The 16,219-nt window shown below is 41.6% G+C and overlaps 1 protein-coding gene across 7 annotated transcripts in view; it reads right to left on the bottom strand.

The window, feature by feature from the left end:
- Positions 1-14,442, bottom strand: part of CTBP2 (C-terminal binding protein 2) — a 230,659-nt gene extending 216,217 nt beyond the window's left edge. For 3 of the 7 annotated variants that reach the window (XM_084634124.1, XM_084634125.1, XM_084634126.1), the window contains exon 1: positions 14,056-14,380. The gene's annotated coding sequence lies outside the window, so the exon portion shown is untranslated. Of the gene's footprint in view, positions 1-14,055 lie in introns of all 7 variants that reach the window. The other 4 variants (XR_014712419.1, XM_084634127.1, XM_084634128.1 and 1 more) reach the window with 2 other exon arrangements.
- Positions 14,443-16,219: the final 1,777 nt, after the last annotated feature.

Here is a 16,219-nt window from a genome sequence, read left to right as displayed (position 1 = left end):
TCAGCCAGCTCTTTTAAAACTCTCAGATGCAAGTTATCCAGACCTGCTGATTTTAAAAAGGCCTAACTTTAGTAATTGTTTAACATTCTCCTGAGTTATTGTTGGAATGGAAATTATTTCATCGTATGATATAAATGTATCATGTTTTTTTCCCAAATACAGAACAGAAATATGTATTGACCACTTCTGCCTTTTCTGCATTATTCTTGACAATTCTACCACTTCAGTCTAGTAACAGACCAACACAATGTTAGGATTCTTTTTGTACACGATGCACTTAAAATACTCCTTATTTTCCTTCACTCTTCCAGCCATAGATTTGTCCTCATGTTCTTTGACTTCCCATATCAAATTTCTACAGTTCCTAGCTTCTGATTTATATTCATGACCATCTTGCCCTATTACGTACCTATGTTTGAAAATTTTGGTTGTACTGCCACAGATAGATACTTTTAAAAAAAAATGCATAAACAGCCTGAAAAACACCAGAACAAAGGCTGGAATGGAGGTAAGCGAAGGGATGCAACATGGAAAAAGGAAGTTTTGAGAATAGTTTTCAAGAAAGAGATTGAAGAGTCATAGTGTACCAGGTCAAGCAGGATATTCTCAGAATAAGGGGTGGCATGAGGTAATTCACATAACCAACTGTGGGAAGAGGTGACAATGGGCCTGTTCCTGTGAGGTGCTCTGGCCTCAATTCTCAATGAAATCAAAGTCAATGGGATATAAGGGATGCTCAGCAACCCGTAGGATAAAATCTCTTTGTCATCACTTCCCACAAGTGGCTCTGTATAATACTCAGGGTCAGGTGGGTCAAAGGGCAGTCCAGATCAGTGGTCAGAATTCACATAAGAGGTTTGATAGCTAGGAGATCCAATCCAAGGAGAATGTACAGCGAGGTAGTTGGCAGGGTCAAGTGAGGCAACAAGGCAGGGCCCAAGCAGCAACTAACAGGCAGTGGCTTGTTGCTCAGACAAGGCCAGAAAGGAAGCAAAAAGTCTATATATTGTCACCAGAGTCAACATCATGTGACCAATCAGGAAGCAGGCTGCGGAATCCTGGAAGCTGGCCCACCCACATCTGTGAATTCCGCAGTAAATGAATGCATTGGTGTGGTATGATGGCCAAGGCTGCTTCCCAAGAATCCAGTGGGACTGGGTACAAGGCCAGGGTTTGACACCAGGATTCTCACACTCTGGATTTCCTCATGCTGCCCCCATCTGGGAGTATCCTGCTGTACCATGAGGTTTCACTCCCTTTCTTCAAAATTCCTTTTTCCTATGTAGCCTTCCATCACTCACTCCGCCCCATGCAATTTTATCTGTTTGATACCTTGCCAAGTAACCAAGTACTGACTCCCTGGGCTTGTCCAGTATCTCTGCATTAATTCTATGGGAGACTTATTAAGTTTGATTCCAGCTTCTGATACATGGTGCTCCTAGGATTCCATAGAAACAGCCAAGTCACCTGCAGCCAGACCATCAAGAACTGTGACTGCGTCAGATTTCATACTCTAAGCAAAGTCTGGCCTGGTGTTTAGATTAGATGGGACACCTCCTCAAAAGAAAAAAAGTCTGAGAAGATACATTGTGAGTTGTTTTTTGTGGATCAGCCTACAACTGTAATTCCACCTCCTATGGAGACTCTTCCAAATGCGGGATTATACTTCATCCTTCCAACACCAAAAACTTTTTCATCTCTTTATTTTTCATATTTTTGCTTTTCAAATAATGCACAAGAAACCATGTGGAAATAAACTGTGCATCAAAACAGAAGCGTCAATGTACAAAAGTTAGGAAATTCAGAAAGTGCTCAGATATATATAGTAACCTCAAAACTGTCCCCTTGCATGCATATGTTGCAGTACTGTCATTTGTTGCACAAAATGAATGGTATGGGAAAAAAAAGACAAAAATACTACATCTGTGCTTCTAATGTTAGAAAAAGAGTTTCTGTTCTTTTCTACGACATTATATTACATACCTTTTAGTTTGCCATAGTCCTCTGTTTGTGATCTTATAACTATTGTATTACGGCTACATCTACACTACGAGCTAGGAGTGAGTATCCCAGCTTGCACAGACATACTTGTGCTAGCTCTCATCTGAGCTAACACACTAAAAACAGTAGTGTAGCCATGGCAGCACGGAGAGTGGCAGCGGTGGCACCATGATAGCAGCCCCAAGTACAAATCCATCTAAACCTTGTGGGCACGTACTCAAGGCTGCCAGCACATGCCACGCCTGCTGTCGCTGCTACACAACTATTTTTAGTGTGCTAGCTCAGATGAGAGCTATCACAAGTATGTCTACAAGAGCTGGGAATGACACCCCCGACTCATAGTGTAGACGTAGCCTAAATGAGCAAAGGGTAGAATGGCACATTGGGGGCAAATAATACGGTGATGTACAACAGGATTTCACTTATTTCTGTAATCTTAGCATTACACATATTTTGTATTCCTGCATTTCATATATGTTGCGAGATCGTGTAATGAAAGACCCTATTATAATATACACTAAAAAAGGAAGGAGGAAAACCATGGTTAATGAGGATACCCTAACACCTAACATTTTCTGACTCTCGGGTATGTAAACTCTCACCCATAGTGCTGCATTTTAACACTTCTGAACACATAATATAGTATGTACTAGTGGCATCGGCTAAAACATACAGCAAACATACACAAGTTACAGAAGCTTCAGATATTCTGCAAGAGCATGGAAACCAGATGAAACACTTTTACACATAAGAGACTGAATTTAAACTTGGGGCCGATTAGTCTAACTTTAGTTTAGATCTGTCGACTTTTCAATACAACTCCCAATATTTGGGCTAAAATATTTGCTCAAGTTTCAGATGGGGTAAATGGCCTGGGATCAAAGTACCAATTGGTATCTGATTCTCTCCATATGCCAATCCCACCAAAAAGTTTTCACATCATAAACGTGCAAAAATCTGTCTTTTATTATCCCTTGTAAAGGGTCTGTTGTATTCAGTGTTTCACATGTTTAAAGAGAAATTTACATTTTTCCACCAACTAACACAAATAAAGAACACACACACACAAATAAAACTAAAGGGTAAACTGATAAAAACCAAGAAACTGACACAGAGGGAAACCTGTTGTTAACCTACCCTATTTGCACTCGGTATTACAGCACACATGCTATGTAAAAAAATCACCCACTGTTCAGAGACCTCTGCAATAACTAGACACAGCAGGGTGGGGTTAGAGATAGAATTTCAGCCATAATTCTGATGCTCCTGCCTTTTGCCAGTTTAGGCCATATTCTTAAGGCTATGTTAAAAACAGTCTCTTTATGTGCTGGAACTCGTCTGATTTTTCATAATTACACAGGCTTATTTCCCCCTGTCCCCCACAAATCTTGCCTGAACAGCAGGGCAGGTAAAGTCTCTGCTCAATATCCAGAACAAAGTTCCTCTGAAATACAAAATTAGGCACTGGTAGGGCTGTGCGGTTTAGCAGACACATTTCAAATATGAGCCTTGGGACTTCCCCTTTCTAGGCCATACAACGGGAAGCATAAAAGTCTTAACACCAGCTGAACACTTTACAACAGCAATGCATAATTACAGTCAGCCAGAGTTCAGTTCTACAGCACTTGGGATCCTAGACAGGGGGCTTGCCAAAACAATTCCCTAGAAAGTTCCCCTTTCCCCCCGCAGCTGGTTGGGAGGGGGAAGGCAGAGACAGCGCATCCCAGAAAAGCACTAGGAGACAGCAAGGAATCCTACTGTCCCCCTCCTAGCTGATGGGAAAGAGGGAAGAGATCTACACCATTCCTGCTGACTAAGGGAAGACGACTATCGCCCAGGCTTTGTCACTCACAGGAGGACAGAGCACTGTAAGCCCTTTCCTCCTCACCCTGGTAGATGAAAGCTCTGTTCCAAGCCGATGGGTGAAGTGTGGGTATTCTATACTCCCATCTACCATTCTGGCTATTAATAGGGATGGGGCTCTCTCTTTTGTCCTCTCTTTGAAGTTGATTATGGGAGTGGAGGAGAAAAAGTCACTGTTGCCAGCTCCTTCCTTGTCCTGCCTATACTGGGCATCTCTTTCCACGGCCCCAACCTCTTATTCGCCATTGGCTCTTTCCTCCCCCACAAAACCCTGCTGCCTCTTTATTTAGAAAACAAAAAAGCAGTTTGTAAATGTAGACATGGCCTCAGTAAACCCAGGTAGGCTCATTTTAGAGTCTCCTGTGGCTTTGTGCAGACTTGCTTACCACAGAAGAGAGCTGTATTTTCAGAACTGAATCAGGGCCTAAAAATATACAGGACAGCATTCATTTAATAGTAGTTATTTTTGGTAACAATGAATCATTCTACATTATTCCCAGTCTCATTAAAGCACTTGGCTTCTCATAAACATTATGTCTCCACTGCACACATTCTCTAACCACACTGTGCTTCAGGGGTCTAGTTAAGTAATAATTGGTATGCATTGTCGCAAATAAATATCAATTGATTGTTTGACAACATTACACAAGTTTACACATGCTAGAGCGACTGCAGAGTCCTGTATTTGAAAATCAAGTCTCTGGGGTTATTCTACTGTCTATTTGTTTTAAATCTTTAACAGTCACCTCTGGTGCATTTCACACTTTTGTCCAAATGAGACAATGTCTTTTGTGAAAAAGGACATTCAGAGAAAGGGGTGAAGCTAGGAGCCTCCAATCTTGCAACCGACTCAGCAGAGACAGACCCTTGTGCCCACACAGAACCCAAATGAGGCTCCACTGAAGCACAAGACTCAAACTGTGTATGATCTTTGTCACAGCCGCTGCCCTAATTCTGTGTTTTGAGAGTCAAGGAAGATTCATTTCAAACAAATAAACCTAAAAACTTACTTAATTATTAAAATCTATTATTGACTTTTGTAGATTTTTTTTAATTGAATTTACATTTCAGTCCCCAAACAGCATTTATTTCTGCCAGATGTTTACTTTCACTCTTTCCGAAGATCAGGTATCTTAAAAGATTGGTCACTCGGAATGAAACAAAACATTTTAAAAGGTGGTTTTGTAAGACTCAAGACTAATACAAGTTTCCCCACGTACACGTCTTCCAAGTATACAATTTCACAATTCATTAAACGCTGTCCAACCTGTGGCCCAGTGCCCTGCTCTCACCAGCGCACCAAACGGAAAGGGCTCCATGCAAAGCGGGAGAGGAGTATACTGTTCTGTGCAGCACATAATGGAATGTAAAACAAGTATACTTACAGCAACACACACAGCTCAAGACTGCGTGGCTCAGTGAGGCAAAGTTTCCATTGATGTCAAGGGCCATAAATAATCCTTTGGGAACTGAGCCTACTTAGGTGCTACTATATAGGGCCCAGTTGAGATCAGGGCCCCATAATGCTACACCTGAATGAAGACACAGTGTATGACTACACTACAGTTTTTTACCTCAAATTAGGAACTCAGGGTACTTAACATATTTGTAAAGGCTAGTCTGGATACTCCCCACACATCTGTCCCCAAGTAACCCACAAATGTTCATATGCTGGAACAAACATGTGGGGAGGGTTCAGACACTTCACAAAACCAGGGTGGATTTGATTTAAATCAAATTGATTTAAATCACTAGACAGGAAGACTCGATTTAATCATGAATTTCTACATAAACGGGCATTCTTGTTGTTTTAACCTCAATACATATTCTTTACAACTCAGAGATAGATGTAGGATTCATTTTTAGAAGGTACACACTATACATTTTTAAAGTGATTTATTTTGAAAACTTTTCAGATTAGTTTTACAGCTATATCAGAAAATGAATGACTGTTTGGTTATTTCATTTACCAAAGGTAACTGAAGCAGACATTTATGAAGTCATTGGGAGGTGAACTATCTCCAAATAAATGGGTTAATCATTAATATTTGGAGGATTTTCTTGCCATGCTGTATTAGGAGGAGAATAAATTGTTCTATTTAACTATTTCTCACCTCTATATATTATTTATTTATTTGAAAACATTTTTGTTGTTAACAAGCATGTTATCTCTGGAGACACAAATCCACAGTTTGAGAACTGCAAAACTAAGCATCTCTGATGGTATCTTCTAGACTGAGCACTGAGTCCCATTAGGTAGATAGAAAGATTAACCTAAATAATCTGTACAGAAGCCCCTGGAACCCCATAAGATTGGGTTCCTAATCCATGAACTATTGGAATTCATTTACAAACATTACATGAATATATTGTCTCAAACTATAGAATTCAAATCTATAATCCCTATTCCATGATGAGATAGTTTTAATTAAGCTATATTATAGCTAAAAAATATCTTTAGATAGGTTTTTTCCTCAAAAAACATTTTAGCAAAAAAATCCCATTTAAATAAAAAAAATCCAATTTTATTTTTTAATCATTGATTTTTATCCACCCTGTCCCAAACTTTTACAAATGTGTTAAGTACCTCTAATTATTTAGCAGTCAATAAACTTGAAGTAAAAATCTTTAGTTTGAATAAGCCCATAAGTCAGACAGACAGATAATCTAAACAACCAGTGACTCAAACAAGGTTACAGAGCAAATAAATAGCAACATTGGGATTAGAATCCAGGTCTCCTGACTCCCACACCCTTTTCAAAAAACCATATTGCTATCACATGAGATACTCAGTACACATACAATTTCTGTTCTTTTATTAGGACAGAACTGAAAGGAGTTTTACAAGTAAATTTTTGCAGCTTATTGCAGCTATTAAAGATGCTCTCTTGTGCTGAAAAAAAAATACTTCTCTTCTTTGTTATCAATTTTTTAATGCAAATTGTTACACTAAGGGGACTGAGAGACGCAATTGGTACACCACTAATAGATATCCTCTGGGTCACCACAGCTTTGCTACTGGGGAGAAACCATCGGTTATGCAGCTAACGGTCTTTCTGTTCATGTGATATATAGTCTGTATGTGCAACTGTCATGTTACCAGCTGAGATGGGCCCAAACCAAAACTGCATATCTAACCATTGTTAACCTTTTGAAAAGTTCGTATCTATGTGCAAATTCTCTATCAGGTCAGCTTAGTCACACGGTGGTATTTCTTCCTCAAAAGTGTTCTAATTTTAAATTAATTTTTTTAATTAATTTTTGAAAATAATCCTGTGGAAAAGTCAGAAAATAAAAGCCAGGCATGTACAAAACACAACAGAGCACAAATGATGTCTAATTTGCCAGCATTTCCATCAACACGTTTCCCCACCCCTTGATTTCTTTCTACCAGCTCTATTTGTAAGAAGACCCTTACCAGATCAAGTTACCCAACCAAAATCAGCCCCATAATTTGTAATGTGAAGGGAGCAGTATATAGTAAAGTTCACCTAGCAGTACGAATACAATTGTTGCAAGCAGGGCATGAAATGTAGCGCAGAGAGAGAGTCAAATTTGCACCCAACCCCCACCTTCAAGTCACAGAGGGGCCTGAACACAATGGAACTAATATTGTTCAATGTATGTTTGGTGGAGGCCACATAAGGATGCAAACCTCCTGTGTACCACGGAGTTGTAATCAGCAGCAGCAGGTCATCTGTTCACACTGGAGGCGGGGAGTGGGGGGAATGGAAGCAGAGCCACTGAATGTGCAAGTACACGGACCCAAAATGCACAAAAGACATATCCGAAGCGCTCCTACAGAGGGCTCCATGGCCTGGGAGAATGGAATAGGATTCTTTCCCATCACCCACACATCACCCACAAAACAGGGAACACAGCGCATCGCCCAGTTGCTCAGGTAGTGTGCTGAGAAAGGGATGTGGCCTATACACAACACTTACCACTTACACAGCAATGTATACTTTTCAAAGCATTGCACAACCATGAACTAATGAGACTTTAAAGAGGTGCTGATGGTCTCCTGAAAAAAAGTTGTAACAAATTCTAGTTCAGAACATTTACTTATCTGCAGCCTTATGCTGTCTACATTTTTTCCCCCTTCTTTAGTAAAAAAGACGAAAACAGGATTTTGTTTGAGTTTGTCTTTCCCTGCTGTTTATTCTTCCAAGATAAATCATAATCTTCTGTCTGCAACATCACCATCATTTACTGATAAACTACCTGACATCACACACTCAGGATTATGACATCAGGGGCGGGGGTGGGGCAAAAAACAGCAACAGATTAAACAGTCCACAGTATAATGAATGTGGGTAGAAAACACAGAAAAGAGTAACTATATCTATGTATACAAGCAGGACTGGTCCTAACTAGAATGGTTGCCTGTGTGAAATGAGTTTGTGTTCTTGGTCCAATTCCCAGTAGATGGGTATCAACATCATAAAAACCACCATCACAACTGACATAAACTTGCCAATTTTTGACCTGATCCTGCTGTCCTTACACATCCAAAACTACAACTGAATTCCAGGGGGATTTTTGTCTGGCCCCTTTATGGGAGTCTCATCAGAAATGACAAGACATGAATAGGCATGGAGACCACACTACTTTTTCACACTGAAAGATATTCTCACCGTGGTGGGGCTGAAGCACATTGATGATGCAAACTTCCTCACCTTGCTCAATGTCAATAAACAGAGGATTCAGCCTTCAAGGCCTGAATTCAGTAACTTCCATTTCATACAGGATATTTCACTTTTATCTTTACTTTTCTTTTTTTCAGCCTTCCCTTTAAAACCCATCTTATCTGTTTTTACTTCCCCTCTCTACTGCTGGAAGAATACCACTGATTGCAATGGAAATACTTGTCTCTTATTCCTTTTTCTGTTTGTTTCACATCCCTTTAGAACTTCATATGCATGAAAGTGACAAAGTGTGCTTCTGAATCAGAATTTAAAGTGCCAGGTAACATTGTACAAATACCTGTCAACAGAATTATAATTGCTAGGGTGAAATCCTGTCCCACTGAAGTCAGTGGCAAATTGCCCATTGACTTCACTGGAACCAGGATTTCACCCCATTCCCTACAGATAGACTGAAGAGGGATTAAACTGCCCCTTGTTTTCTGCTATGCTCATTCCACGCTAACAATAGCCCTCCTCTCTCCCTACTGCACATTCCGTATGCATATGTGAATCCTCATGTCATTTCTCCTTTCAGAGCCTAAAAACGAAATGCCCTTAGTGGAATAATAATTTACATAAAAAGACTTAAATGACAGGTATGTATTTATACAGGATGTACAGATGGGACAAAAAGGTTGAAGGGCCAGATCCTTCTATTAAAAATCCATGGGGAGTGTTGACTTCACTGAAAAGCCACTGATCACATTTGGTTAGTCTCCATTAAAATCAGGAACTAAAGACACACTGAACCCTTCAGAATACTATTCTGAAACTATGACGAATAATCGAATGCTGTCTTACAAATGACACTGTGAATATATTAGAAAAGAGCTTTCACCCAGTTCTTTCATATATTCCATCAAAATTAGCATCAAAGATCTAGGGAAAGACTTATTTTGTAAAGATCATCATTACTTAATATATTCCACAATTATTTAACTTAGTTCAGATATAGTATAATTTAAGGAATCCTGAACAAATATAAAATGCAAGACCTAGCAGACTGTTACAATTTTTCACAACAGCATCACACTCCAGTATTTTAACATGCCCATAGCAAAATTCTCAGTAGTGTATGTTTATAGGAGCGCAATTTCACTACTTTGGCACAAGTCAAGTTATTTCCAATTTTTATGGCTGATACAAGCCATCCAAAAAATGTATTGTATTTTGTTACTAAAATTAACTTACCCTTTCCAATGGGTCAAGCAACTCCTGATTCAATTACTTTAAAAAACTGTATTGTGCACATTCTTACAGAAATGTTAGCTGAATTGCAGAAGTGTTATTTCAACTGTACCCAGTCTGGCAGACAAATTTCCTTCACCAGCCACAGACTTAATGAATGTGTATTTGTAGCCAGTGTCTAGGACACAGCACATTTAGGTTGATGTTTTTACTGATACAAAGATTATTAACACTGGGACCCAGGCCATGGTCACATACATTATGGTGACAACTTCTCTATACTGAAATGACAGTGTTAAAAATGAAAGTTACTGCCACCATTCTACCATTACTGTAAATTCCTTTAAAATTTTTCCATTTAGGAAAAGCATAAGTGCAAAGGGTACAACTTTGCCTTCAAAACTGATTCATGATAGGAATGCACTGTTAGCAAATAGCATTCTGGTGCTAGATTTCTGCAGGATGTCATTCTGTGTCAGGGATCCTATTCGACTGAACCTCCTGGATTCTAAACAGCATATGCCATAAAGAAAACCAGGTTTAAAAGCCTGGTGGTTTGATTGTAAGACATGAATTAATCATTTAAAAGAAAAAAATGGCATTATTTTTACATTATAAAGTTTTACAAGAACAACATTTTCTATCCTGACAAACTACTTCCCACGGTCAACATTAAAATGTTTTAAAACGTGACTGCATTCTTTTTCTGAACATGTACATTTTACCTCCCTCACCAGACAAACCATATTTGATTCCATGTTAGAAATTATTTTTAAAAATCGAAACGCAAATAAAGATGTAGCCACTGACAATACAAGAAAGTGAAGACACTCAACCACATAATAATTTTTACTAATTAACGTGTATTTGTAAAACCATGAAAGCAAACCCCTATACCTTATTAATGACAAACAAGTGTTTTACAAAAGCCTTCAAAACTAAGAGTTCCTGTCTAAAAATATCGCCCTGCATTAATAATACAAGTTTTTCACAGACTATATCAATTATTAGTAAGATGTCATATACTACCACTTATAGCCATTTTATGCCACCCTTCTGACAAAAAGTTTAGTAATAAAACATATAAGACCTTATTTAAGATGAAAAGGCTATCTGTACAAATCACTTCACTTTGGCAACTCTATGAAGTTTGAAGACAAATCAGCTTTGTGGTACTAAAAGATTACAAACACATACAAATTACTAAAAATAATTTTTACTACAGTACGAGTAAGTGAAATGCCTGTGTTACAACAATCACTTGTATAATCATAAATGCCTCATAGTATTCTGAACAGAGTCTCATTATAGGAGTGTGTCTTCAGTTTTGCTTGTTGAAGCAACCTTTAAAGAATGGTGAAGCAGGCATCGCCCTTATCCAGTGAAGGAAAGACTAACAAAAATATTCTGTCACTAGACAACTTATCTGCCATTTACTTTATTCACTAAGCTTGCATAAACTAAAAAGTACAGACATTTTTCTGCAAATCTGAAATAACTGCACTTTTATGCCAATTGATAAACTACCTCCCCTATGGAAATAACTGGTCACAGAGGCTAATAAGCACTGGACATCTTTAATTCTATTTATTTCACTAATATCACCAAAAATATATGATCAACATATATAAAATATCCCTCAATGCACTACAGAACCGTACATGTTTGTTTATTTTGTTCGGTTATGTTATATTTGATCATGTGTGAACAATTAAAGTGGTCTAATTAGGACTAAATACATTCATTGGTTGCATGCAACTTCACGGGCAACTCTAAGTATATCTGAAAGAAGAAATGACTTGTCTTGTTTTATTTTCAAATCTTCATCTCCTTACACTTTCTTCCTTGTGTAATAAAAAGGACAGCATCACAGTCTCAGGCAACATGTAATACATTAAGCCACATCCAGGATTTACCTTAGGGGTGCAATCTTGTTGAAAGACAAAAGACTACTCTTTATTTCAGTTCCATGTCTAGTTAGTTTCTGTTAAAAGAACAAGCTCTTTCAGGCTCAAGTATACAGCATAGCTTTAATCCACACACATTTACACACGGCTGCTCTGTAAAGGTTGAGACACAGGTTTGTTTTAAAGCACAATATAAAATTGTTAAAGCTCCATGTATATAAGCAGGAACCCTAAGCAACAGGAAAAAAACTAAAATGATATTTTACTGTCCAAAGATTATGGAAACTACATGAAAAAAATATTTGTTTTCTCCTAGGACTATAACAGTTGTAGTGAGTACACACAAGAAAAATAAAACAGAAGTAGATCTTATATGGAACATAATTCAAATAATGTATGAACCTTAGCGTGCAGGGGGACAGAAAGCATCTCCTATTGTACAAAACAGTGCAAAAGAACACACAAACTTTGTTGCTGTACTACAAACAAGTTAAATTTAATAATTTTGCTTCCTTCTAAAAGGTATATGTCCAGGGAGGATGATTAATATTATATATAAACACAGAAACCCCTAATGTGTACGAAGGAATTGCTAAAGTGACTGATCTGCATTTTAATTCTTCAGTGCATTATTTATCAAAAAGGTGAAACCCTTTTCCAGCACCTCATTCTGGAAAACTGTATCTAATTTTCATTTCAACAGCACCAAAAGATGGTTACTGAGGCTGCTGAGGATAGCCAGTGGTATCAAATACCAAACAATCAAGATCGCTTCTAAATCACACACACACAGCAGACTGTGAGGCACAAACTGCAGGCACGCCGAAATGCTGAACGCGGAGCACTGTTAACTACGTGCCAGTTACTGAGTAAGAAACCTTATTCTGTTTACAATCCCACTCTGTACGGTAGGGTAGGCTCTACGGTACCCTAGACTGCAGGCGCACCAGCTTTCCAATCGCTTTAGCGATCCATGTGGAGTAAGAAGTGTTGCATTACGTTGCAACGTTACAAGGAAATTAATCAGGACGCTTCCTCGGAAAGGAGTTTTTCAATCCACCCTCCAGAACGAAGCCGATGGAACGTGTCACTATCGCATTTACCAGCCCTAGGCTTTCCCCTTCAAACTCGACTGATTCCAAAGTACCTGTGCCAATGAACCGGATTTCCCTCCAGTTGCTCATGCCCCCTCCCCCCCGTCCCCCAACTCCGGAAATGTTTGTTTTATAAAAAGAACAGGTGTACGTGGGGCACCTTAGAGACTAAATTCAGTGCCTTGCTTTTATAAGGTCCACCAAACGCGTCCACGTTGCAAAGGCTCCAGCAAGCCCCCAAATCAATACGTTCCTCTCCGGGCGGATTATGCATAAAAGAGCCGCGCCGCGCCACGCCCACCACGACCCAACTCTGCCATTGTTAGCATCACGACTGTTTGCACCAGGCAAACTTTCCGATTGCGGCTTCAAGTGCACCGAAAAGTGCACGAGGAAAGGAGACGTGAAGTGCAGGCTCCAGCATGTGGGCAAAAGGAGGAAGTCCCAGGCCAGGCTATATTAAAGGCTGAGTGAGAAACGCCCCCCGCCGTTGTCTTGGCCGAGACTTTGGCAGCCCTGCAAACCGTGGGTAACCCTGCTAATCTGCTGGCAGATGTTGTCCATCATACTCAACACTAAGTAAACAATGCAGAGCCCAGCGAAACAAAAGATTTCCACTTCACCTCGTTTAACGTCTTTCACTTACTCTCCGGCTGCACTGGGGGAGCTTCTTGGAAAGGGGAGATTTGAAGAGGACGAGAGCAGCAATTTAAAGATTTGTCATTCTCCCTTCCCCTCCGCCCCCGAACGACAACAACAAAAAATATATATGCACTACCTCGGCTGGCTTGAACTCGCTCGCTGGCTTGAGCCACTGGCCCATATTTGTCCCTGCGTGCTCCGAAGTCTGCATCACATATACATGCATGATCAATCGCAGGGGCATTACGCACACGCACCGATGTTTCAAGCCAAGACAATAATCAGCACAATAACACACCGAACGCGCGCACACACCCCTGGCACCGGGAAATAGCCCCCCTCCCCCCCGCCGGTTCTAATTGGATCTGGTAGTTTTGCATCCTCCAGCAACTAGAACTGCAAACATCCCCGCCCCCGTAAATGTGTAAATAGATATATATAGCAGGGGCTCTCTCCAGGCGGATTGAAGCCGGGGGGTGGGGTGGGGGAATGACCAAAGATGTCCTCAGATTTCAGGCTTCCCTTGTCCTTTTTTCCCCCCGCTCTGTGTGGCGCAGTGAAGCGAAAACACATGGGCACCACCACGGGCACAAACATTAAGACTGCAGGTAGGGCGAGAGCGCACACCAACCCAGCCCTTCATTGCAAATATCCTGCCCCCCCCCCTTTTACCTCTGCCTTGGCTCCAAATATCCACAGGGAGCAAAGCCCCCCAGCTTGCAGCAGCCGCCGCCGCCTTCTCCTCTCAGCGCTGCATCTCTCCCTTTATCGATCGCCTCCTCTCTCTCTCTCTCTCTCTCTCTCCGGGGCTCTTGCTGCCTGAGATCCACCTTAAAATGACACACACACACACACACACAAACTTAATCCCCTCCTCCTCCGAGCGGCTGCTCCAAGTGGGGATGGGGGCAGCCGCGGGAAAGACTCTTTCGCAGGAGCGAGGAGGATGCGAATTTCAACTTGGCTCTTTTTTTTAAAAAAAAAAAGCCAAAAAAAAAAAAAAAAGCAAACACCCCCAAAGTCCTTGGCGGCTGCTCCCTGGGTGGAAAGGCTCAGCACCGGCCTCCCCGCCTCTCCGTGCGGAGTAGCTGGGAAAGGTAGGGGCTCGCTCGCTCGTTTTTTTTTTTTTTTGTTTTTTTTTTTTTTTGGGGCAATAGGCGGGGTCTCTCTTTGCAAACCAATGACACAAACCCACATGGGCCGGCCTCGCCCCCTATAGAGACTCTTCACTACAAATAGGCGCTCTCGGGGGATTAGTGGCTCAGCTAAAGTGCAAACAGACGCAGCGAGGAAGAAAGGAGGGGAAGGGGAGAGGGGCGGAGGGGGGGGGGGAGCCACACGGCGGGAGCCGGCCTCTTTCTGCTGCACTTTTCTGCGCCCGCCCGAAACAAATGAAGTTGGAAACTAGGGGAAGTGGCCGAGTTGGGGAGGAGACAATAACCAGGGAAGCGCAGCGCCAGCGTGAGCGGAGAAAGGCTCGTCCCTTTGGCCGGGCACCCCGCGCTCCCGCACGGCTCCCCGCTCCGTCGGGATCCCGCCTCCTCCCAGCCACGTGGAATCGCGGGGTTCGGCCCTCGGCGGCTCCCCACGTGCAGCGGCTTGCGGGGCGCGGGGGGGGGGTGTCCTCCGCTCCCACGGCGCCGTCCCCGCGGCCTCCCTCCCGCCGCCACAAACACCCATCGCCCGGAGACAGGGGGATTCCCTCCTCCCCGCTGGCAGCCGCGGAGTCCGGGTGCTCCTGCCGCCCCCCTGCGCCGACACATGTTGTCCGCCTTTGCCATCAACTCCCTTCTCCACCCCAGCCACGATTCCTCCGCTGGCGGAAATTTCCCTGCCGGGGGATGGCCGCGTTCAGGCTACACGGTGCGGACTATTTAGCACTGGTGGGTCGCCGCAGCCATAGTAGCCTTAAGAAGGCGCTTTATTTGCTAACCCTCTCTTCTCAACCGCAGAGACGTCCCCCCCTCGTTCCCCTGGGAGCTGACACCCGGGTGTGTTCCGTGCCTGAATTTGGGGGAAGGTTTATCCAAATTGGACGGAGCCAGTTCTTAGCCATGCAAGTGAGAAAATAAGTGGTTGTCACGCTGCAAAATTGTTCAGACACTTTCACTGCCCGTAGATAACCGATAAGTGTTTTGTTTTATAACTCTAGGCTTGGACCTCGTCCTAGATAAGGACAAGCATCTTTCACACGTTTGAAATAAATATCAGTATTTGGCAGTTCTATGCCCCACTTACACATTGGGTTATAGGCAGTGCATCATTTGTCACTGACCTTTCACAAAAACATTGCAGAAAGATATCTGACTCAGGGATATAACTGGAGCTCATTACCCCACACAGAGCTCATACTATTTGAAATTGATGTTGTGGGGCCTGAGGATAAAGGCCACTAGACATGCTGAGCCCCTTCTGCTGACATCTTTGAAGACAGAGGAGTTGAAGTGTACACCCCCACCGAGCACCAAATTTGATAGGAATATCATAATCACATCATGGTGTTTGTTTGAATGTGAGATAACAGGAGCACACTCAAAAGGTGCATTTATTTGTGTTTGTATTCTCTATTATCCTGGAGGTTTGGGAATTACTGTTTTGACAGACATTCTGCATCTGCTTGTAACAAGGATGTGGGCAGGTGGTGAGCCTCTCTTTTTGTTATATAGTCTAGCTTTCCTGGGTGTACATAGTCCATACTTTTCAATTTTAGAGAAAAAAAACAGATTCCTTTTCTGGTTGAATAAAAACCTTAAACCAGGTCAATTGTCCATCACAATTAATAAAAAAACTTTGAGTTTTGTATGTGCAATTACAAGGCAATGGCATAAAAATCTTA

This window comes from Lepidochelys olivacea (genome assembly GCF_965140295.1).
Source record: "Lepidochelys olivacea isolate rLepOli2 genome assembly, chromosome: 7".
NCBI lineage: Eukaryota > Metazoa > Chordata > Testudines > Cheloniidae > Lepidochelys > Lepidochelys olivacea.
This window is presented reverse-complemented; position numbering and strand designations above follow the sequence as displayed.